Below are 9035 nucleotides of genomic sequence, written 5' to 3'. Positions count from 1 at the left end.
TGCAAGATGAAAATCCCTCGGTAGTGTTTGGCCCTAGTTCTGATATGATTGATGAAATTGTTCCACCATTTTATGTAACTTTAAAGGCTCATGACTTTCTTTTGTATAACTGCATGCTGGATTCTGGAGCTTCTCATAACATTATGCCAAAGGTAATTATGGATCGACTTTAGTTACAAGTTACCCGTTCTTATCATGACCTTTACACCTTTGATTCAAAGAAAGTACCATGCCTAAGATTGATCAAAGACCTAGTTGTCACCTTAGCTCAAATACCTGTTTAACTCACCTGAAGAAGAAATTGAAGAATGCAATATTGGGACTTTGGATGATGTGAGAAATATTAAATTGTCATAAACCTTACCTTTGAATGTAAAAATAAAATACTTGAATCCTCTTAAAAATTAGAAAGTTTTTTTTGCCTGGTCTTGTAATGAGTTAAAAACTTATGATACATCTTTGATTGAGCATAAGATTCCTTTGAAACCATAAGTAAAGCCTTTTCAACAAAAACTAAGAAGAATCAATCCCATACTAATTCCAATCATTGAAAAAGAACTTAAAAAGATTCTTGATGCTCATACCATAGTACCTTTAAGGTATTCTAATTGGGTAGCCAACCTAGTTCCTGTCGGAAATGGTGAGATTAGGTTATGTGTTGATGGAAGTGGAGAGGGTGATCATAAAATTATGATAGAGATCATCCATATTTTTTTGGTTTGAAAGGGGATGTACATTATTATTTGAATTCTTTAAAAAGATCAATATTATTTTTGTCAAAAATCAAGTGCTTTTGGTTATCATAACTCTCTTCAATGTGGATTTTGTGCATGACGAATTTTAGAGTTGGAGTTTAAGGTATTTGCTCAAAGCTAAATGCGTAGCCATTTAGAATGTCATATTTTACTGTTTGGTTGTATAAAATGATATAAAATATCACTTAATTTATGAAACTGCTAGAAATTCCATGAATCTAAGTCATCTAGTTGTTTTTCAGCCACTAATTGTACCATTGAAAAATGATTAGATCTTGGGAACTCTTGATTAACTTAGTACTAAACAATTCCTAACCAAGTCTTCAAACTTTCTTTTGTGTCTACTAGCTAAAACAAGAGCCTCATTTAACCATGGAGGATTGAGGTGGGAATCATTGCTTAAAAAAATAACTTAATTAATTATTGTTTTAGTCATATTGCCATAGTTTTTCACATCACAAATATCTTGTTCTAAGATATTGTAAGGACAATTTATTTTTCTAATTAAAAAATAAAGTTATTAGGAACGAAATAGTAAATTGCTAAGTAGATCTTCTTAGCATTAATACCGGTGATTTCTATCCACATGTACAAATTAAAAGACTATTTTTTTGTGATATGTGTGTGTATGTAATAACCTATGCCTATGATCCCTCTAGGGTAGGATCTCTTGTTCCATACCAATCATAAGACAAATCCTTTATGTAAAGAACATTAAATTCTTCATGCTCTCATTTTTCAGCTATCCAAGTTAATATGGGTTGTTTGATTCATGGGAAGACATAATAGTTCCAAGAGGGGACCTATACTATCCTAAATTCCTATTTATTATTATATTTTTTTGCCTCTAAACATAATAATATTTTTTAGTTTCTTAATTATTGCATTTTTTTATTGACTTTAGTCTTATGGAATAAAATCTTCATTTTTAAATATTCTATATTCTTTTATACTTGGAATTTTATTGAAAATGTCATACTTATGGCTGTTACAACGTATACATGAATTAACCTATCTTTGTGCTCAATTATTTTTCCCAACATCATTGGTTGTAGGTTTGTAGTTATTTTCTTTTAAAATGATTTTGTTATCCCATGGTCTAACTTTATAAGCTAACTCGTTTTCTCTTTAATATGTTTGATGTCCAATTTACCTTCCAAACTATTTAAGGCCAAATTGTTATTTAAATTTTCTTCTATCTTTTTAAACTTATTGGTTAAGATTCTTTATATTATTGACTTATTTTTCCTTGGATATGTATTCTTTTTCTTCTTTTTTTTTTAAATAAAAGAAATGAATTATTCATATGGAAATAAAAAAAGAGAAAAAATAAAATTATAAGCCAGAGTGAAAGAAGAATCTTGTACATTTATTTCCATTAAATTTGTTTCCATTAAATAAATAAATCATAATTGTAAAAATACACCTCCATAAAAGTGTTTACATTTTCATTAAAATAAGAGATAGAGAAGAAATAAAATTATAAGCAAGTAAAAGAAAAAAATGTACATTTAATCAAACCAAGTGCATAAATTAGGATTATAAAGATATACTTGAGTGTAAGTGCTTTTGTGAAAATACCCATGAGAGAAATCTTGCAGATCATAGAAATCAAATATTAATTTCATTCATGTTTCACTTGTAAATTTGGAAACAAACTCAATATATTCCGCTGTAAAATGATAAATTTGCTTTATAAATTTGACAATATTTCTTTCAAACGAAGTTCTAACTCAAATTAGTTCAATGGTTCAATTCAACAGAAGTATGAAAAACCAAAGAGACTGGAGCTTTCGCCATATATTTATGTAGCTATCCTTAGCACAAATTGCGAAGGACAAGTACATCCTTGAAGGACCACTATTCAATTTGACTTATAGGACCTGGAGAGAAAATAATCCTTTGGAATATACTTATTAATTTTAGTGGGTAAGAACATGGGTGTGATCATATCATCGAATCTTATCAAAACTCCATAGTTAAGTGTGCTTGGGCTAGAGTAGTATTGGGATGTGTGACCTTCCGGAAAGTTTTGGTGTTGCACTCTCCCCTCATTTTTGTGTCTTTTTCGTAGATCTTTTGCACATGAGTGCACGGTTCAGCGGTCGAGGCAGTCGGCTTTCTCGCACCTCGACCGTGTGTTCGATTCTCACTCGTAAATCTTTTGCACATGAGTGCACGGTTGGCAGTCGGCTTTCTGACACCCGACCGTGTTCGATTCTCACTATTGTGACGTTGCCCAACAGCCCATTTGTATCATTGTGCACATATATCGGTATATGTTGATTGATGTGATGGATGACAGTTGTATATATATGTAAAATATTGTAAATTAAACCTAATATAAAACTTCTTCAAAGAACTAAGCCTCTTTAAAAAAAGATGAACGAGAAAACTAGGAAAGGGAATTGGAATAACGCAACAGAACCCAAGAGATACGTGGAAGAAAAGCACAGAAAGGAGGGCGGGTGGCAGGCCAAGTATTGACAGCGCCGAATCGCATAGTCTAAAAATGCATTCCTCCAATGCCCCATCAACACCGCAACAACTAAGGACGAACATGGAGCATCATTGTTTTGTCTGCCACTAAAATCTTATGGCCAAATTATTAAAGAAAAAGGTGGTCTCCACAATAACTTGGGAAGGAAGTAAAGCAACGTGGCCCCACACAGGAAGTTCACATTTGATTTTAACTGTTCATGCCTCGTTTGAAGCACATTTGTGGAAGCATCTTTGAAATTTTAGCTTCTTCTACCTGTCACAACTACGTACTCATGCCATTTCATTAATAAAAAGTTCCATGTCTTCCTCTGAGGAATCACTTGTGTAGGTGTAGCTTTCTCCTCTTCTGTCCCTCGCTCTCTCTCATCACGATGTTCAGCCACCATTGTTGGATTTCAGTTCCCTCATCGGCAATGAATCCATATAAGAGAACATCATCGACTTCTTCAACAGCAACAACAACGAAAAGCAGGCCTGAAAATTGTTTAGAGAAGGGAATATGGCCGGGTGGTGCAGATTTATAGATATGAGTCTGACCACTCTGTCAATTGAATGATGGCTGCTGTAGGCAACGCCTGTCCAGTGGCACAACAACACGGGCCAGATCCGAATCAGCGATGGAGCCATATGGATCAGTGGCGATGAGGGACCTGAACTCCATCAACGGTTGTCGCTATCGTGATATGAGAGAGCTACTATCAAAGCAAGAGAAAGAATGCTGACCACGTAATTCTTTTACTTTTCTTCATTTGCTTTTATCATTTCAAAATTCTGTAAAACAGGCTTGGGCTTCTGTGACTGTAAACGATGTTGAGAACAAGAGAGGGCTTGGTATTTCAATGATGTAAACAGTATTTCATTAACCTTCGAACGAATAAATAATGTTTCATACGGGATTTGCTGCAGTGAAGTAGGGCTGCTGTGGTTAGTAGGAGTTTATTAGCCTAGATAGTATGGATTTAATTTGTATTAATTTGCATGTAGAGATCAAAATTTTTTACCTGGTAATTTTTTTTAAGTATAAAATATAATATATTATTTTTTATTTTTTAAATTGTATTTTTAATGCTAAATAAATTACATATAAGGTGAGTTAAAATTTTTAATTATAAAAATTTAATTTATTTTTATATATAGATATATATGAAATTGATATCTATATAAATTAGCTAACATAGATCTTCAAATAATTTATATAAATTTTTTATTGAAATTTTTTTGAAAAATATAAAATTTAAACATCTAATTCACACTTTTTTTCTTCTAATTACTTTACGACATATGACGAAATTATCTTTTTATTTAAAATATAATTTTTATTTTATTTTATTTAAGCTTTTCAGCGCAATAAATACCAAACCACTCATATATAAGTGACATTATTTTGCATTTAATACTGCTCTGAATTGTAACATCCACTCTAAACGGATCAATTTATTTATTTGAAGAGATTTGCGTGTTTTCAATCTCAGGGCAAGAGAACCATACCGTCACGGGAAAACATATGCGCGTTGTGGTGCCATGGTAATGTGTTTGAGCTATATGAAAATCTCTGCTACTGTGGCAATTTTCGTTGTCTGGCTAGGTCAGTATTCGCCACCCAATTCATTATGAATGATAAGAAATTTTGATTAAACTTGTTGAAATAATTTATGAAATTTGGTTTTTTAATTTTATTGTTTAAGTTATATATATGGAGTTGAGAAGAGAGGGTGATGGATGTATTGTTAAGTTATATTGTGATGCGAAGATTATTTGTTTGAAATTTTGTAGGCAAAAGTGTTAAAACTGAAAAACTAGTATGGTTCAAGTTAATGCAATATTATTGTGATTTTAAAGACTTAAATATCCTGAGTCAGAATTTCTCAAACCACAAATCAAACTTAATCAATTTTTTAACGAACTCAAACTGCTTAATAAACAAAAATATATATATATATATACATATATAATTAAAAAGTTCCATACTATTACCACTTTAAAACTTTATTAAAGTAAAAACAAATTTCCATTAGCTCCATAATATAAAAGTGCAGCATAGCCCCTGCTACACCATATTTGAAAATTATTAAATTTCAATATTTAAATGATTAATTACAAATTATTTACCAAAGATTATTTCTCAACTTGTTTGATTGATAAAACTAGTTAACCATCTTTTGGGATCAAATAATGTAAATTATTAAAATTTGATTTAAATCTATAAACTGGCTAAATAGTTTGGATATCAAATAATGTGCATGCCTTAAAAAAATTGATTTTAAAAACTGTAACAAATTTTACAAATAGGAAATCTGTTCACGGAAAATTAATTACGCACAACGTATACGATAGAAATCGGCAGCTTAAATGGCATATTATAGACGAATTGCATCACTGATACAGACACGGCTATTATAGACGAATTGCATCACTGATACAGACACGACGGGAGGGGAAGGTGGTTGCTGGAAGATGTCACTTGTCAGAAGAAAATACTAACCTTAAAAATAACACATATTTAAAAAAAAAAAAATATAGCAGGTGCATGTTCCTCTATAAAACAAATTGGCTTTGGGTTTCATTAATAACATATTGAAAACTAAAAGTATAACACATTAAAAAAAAAATTAAAAAATAGCATATTCATGTTTAGTTATGAAAAAAAATAGTCTTGGCTTTCATTAATGTTTCCCCAACTGATGTGGTTTCCCATTTGCAAACAGTTTTCCAACATAGTTAGAACATGGACATGCTTGTGTTCAAGGTTCGTAGCTCTCAGAGATTCTCTTATTTTTAGACTTAAGTCATTTTTAATTTTTTGTTTTCTTTTTTTAAGATTATATCCTATAACGAGAACTTAAAAGCAATCCAAGAATACAACTACAAGAAAACATTAATTTTGAGGAAAATCCCAACTCAGAAACACAAATTATATAATATTTAAATTAATTAAAAATATTGATGGAAAAAGTTAGGAACATAAGGAATCATTAAAAGTTTTATTAGCTACATTTCTTAATAACAGTATTATTTTCACTAATAGTGGCCATGGTCAATTGACAAGTATAATTGAATATAGGGCCTGGATTGGAGAATTCTACTCCACTAATATCATTAAGAGTATGTTAAACTTTTTAATATTACCATATAGATGATTTTGGGGATATTTATTGACCTTAGATCCAACCACCCCTCTAATTCATTGAAGAGATGTCCTTACATGGATTGGTGCACATTTGATCCATGGAAAGAGATTTTATGAGTCATTGATTTATGATTTTTGATAAACCTCATAATAATAAGGAGGTGTCATTATATTTTCTTCACAATTTGTGGGTCATGTTCATAGTTGGTCTTCACATGAACTATTTTGACAATAGTGAGTTCTAGGGGGTTGGTCTTGGCTCTTTGTAGGATTGACCAAATGCTAGGTGCAATCCATTAAGAGGGCCAACATATTTCCAACTCCACCACAAACACCTCAACTTTTGGATCACCTTAATTACATTAGCACTACAACAATACATCTCACATGCAATCTAACGCAACAAAATTCATTTTTGGTGGTGTCTAGATGAGATCTGTTAGAGGACTATCTTAAACCTCAAGGTGTAGGATCTTCGAGCCACATTGATTATATACCATCTATTCCACCTAGCTAGGTCAATGTTTCTAGTTAGATTCAAGTAGCACCACATCTATGCTCTCATCATGAGCATACTTTCCATGGTCTGATAGAGGATCATATCCATGAGAGATTTATGGATTATGTTAGTATGATTTTTTATTGATGTTAAATCATTGGTTATATAGTTAATTGTACAAGTGAACACTATAATTCAATAAACATAACTTTAAAGTACTTATTCTTGATTTTTTTTTTAGGTATCCATAGATGCTATGAGATGATACACCCTTGTCAAGTTGGGAAGATGCTAGTTCTCCCAATCTTGATGCATCCATGGTTACAACAATTGATAGTGTGGCACCTCACACACAATTATTTAAATGAATTTATACATTTCTATTTCAATGATAACTTGGTAGCATTTAAAAATTTGTTGTTTTGCAAAAATATAAGTAATTTGGGAGAAATCAATCTTAATGTTGTTGTGTTTCCACAAGTGTCTACTGAATATTTTGAGAAGACATCTCCACTTGGGACTGGTAGATCACCCCCCACCTAGGTAGCATATATTAGATTATATCTATTTTTAATGTGATATCCACTATCCTAGCCTAGTTCAATTTGATGTTTTCTTTACTGATCAAACACATTACAAATTCCTATGCATGTGTCATTGTTCCTAGTCCCTTCTCTTGTATACCTAGCCAATTCCATCCTCACCCAACCCATTTTGTCCATATTACATGCCAAGTTTGACCATTGGGTGCTTGCCCCCATTCCTTGGCATTCTTATTTCCTCTCTTCCAGTACTTCCCCCTATTGTACAATTGGTGAGGGTGTATAAGCTCCAACATCCATTATTATTTCCTTTACATTCCCCCATTATACCCACACCCATTCACCATGCAACACTCCATCATCAAACCCTTCTTACTAGTGCATCCACTATTGCAACAACTGGTATTGCATCTACTATGAGCTACATCTACAATGGATGCATCTACTTGCTACAATTACATCCTCCTCATCTTCCATTATTTCCTCAGAGCAGGTTTTCCATCCAAACGCTCCACCTCCTATTAGTGCATCCATTGTTGTTACAGCAATAAGTATTGCATCTATTGTAGCTACATCTATAGTAGTTGCTTTTATAGTTGTTGTAACTACATCCTTCCTAGGCCCCATCATTACCTTAGAGTAGGTTGTCCAGAAAAACGCTCCACCTTCAAGCTAGGAAGGAAAATATTTCCATTTCCTCAAATCGTCATGGTGAGACTGATTATTTGATCAAAATATTCTCAAGCATGAGTGAAATTGATTTTACACATTTTTATTTTTTTCAATTAATTGATTGTTGTAATTATTGTAGGGAGGCATTGTTGAGAGGCTTGGATCATGGAAGAGGACAACCCCCAACAATTTGCAGCCTTGTCTAAGGTAAGTCTTTTAAGGTTTGATTTCTAATTACATTTATTAAATGTGTTAAGCTATGATAGTAATATGGGAACACATTGATATGTTGTTGTTTCCATTTCAAAGCTTGGAGAGGTATAGTGCTCTAAGGCAAAAAAAGTCCTAGGGTTCCTCCATCTTGAAGAGGAGGATTAATTACGTAGGAGTTCCAAGTGTGGCAATTGTGATAAATAAATCCATTATGTACATTAGCCACTATGTGGCATTTTGGGCACAAGATGCCATTTTGTGTCTAGGGCACTAACTTCCATTCTCTCATTGTTGGGCATGACTTGTCATGATGTATGCTCGGAATGAGATTTAATTTTGTATGAAAATGTTCAGTTGGGCCAATTTAAATATAAATATATGACTTTGAACTTTTGTATATGACAATGTATTTATTGATTTTTGCATTTATGATGTGGATTTCATAGAATATACTATGGATGTTACTCTCCTCAAATGGTGAATGTGGTTATCGTGAACGCTAATATAATGAATCATGCTTCATTGATTTTCATACTTAATCATAGTTTACCAAAAAAAACTCATGAGAATATGGGAAGAAATATATATAAATAAAAAATTTATTGGTTAGGAAAATTAATAGCCCATTCTAAATTATTGTATGTAAATGAACAAAAATGGATAGCAATCAACAAAGAAAGGAAACAAATGGAAAGCATTTTCTATCTTTCTGAAACAATCAAACC

The 9035-nt window shown here is 32.1% G+C and overlaps 1 long non-coding RNA gene across 5 annotated transcripts; it reads left to right on the top strand.

The window, feature by feature from the left end:
- Positions 1-3531: 3531 nt before the first annotated feature.
- On the top strand, positions 3532-8664 carry LOC149140440 (uncharacterized). 5 transcript variants are annotated; one of them, XR_016264760.1, is made up of 4 exons: positions 3532-3983; positions 4730-4781; positions 8237-8304; positions 8407-8664. It is a non-coding gene; the product is annotated as an uncharacterized LOC149140440 (long non-coding RNA). The 5 variants fall into 5 exon arrangements; XR_016264761.1 differs by having other exon boundaries at positions 3532-4101; XR_016264763.1 differs by having other exon boundaries at positions 3532-4101; positions 4730-4842.
- Positions 8665-9035: the final 371 nt, after the last annotated feature.

This window comes from Pinus tabuliformis, chromosome X (assembly GCF_031772625.1).
Source record: "Pinus tabuliformis cultivar Carrire ecotype Pingquan chromosome X, CPIR1, whole genome shotgun sequence".
NCBI lineage: Eukaryota > Viridiplantae > Streptophyta > Pinopsida > Pinales > Pinaceae > Pinus > Pinus tabuliformis.
Note: the sequence above shows the minus strand (reverse complement) of the source record. Positions and strands in the feature narration are given on the sequence as shown.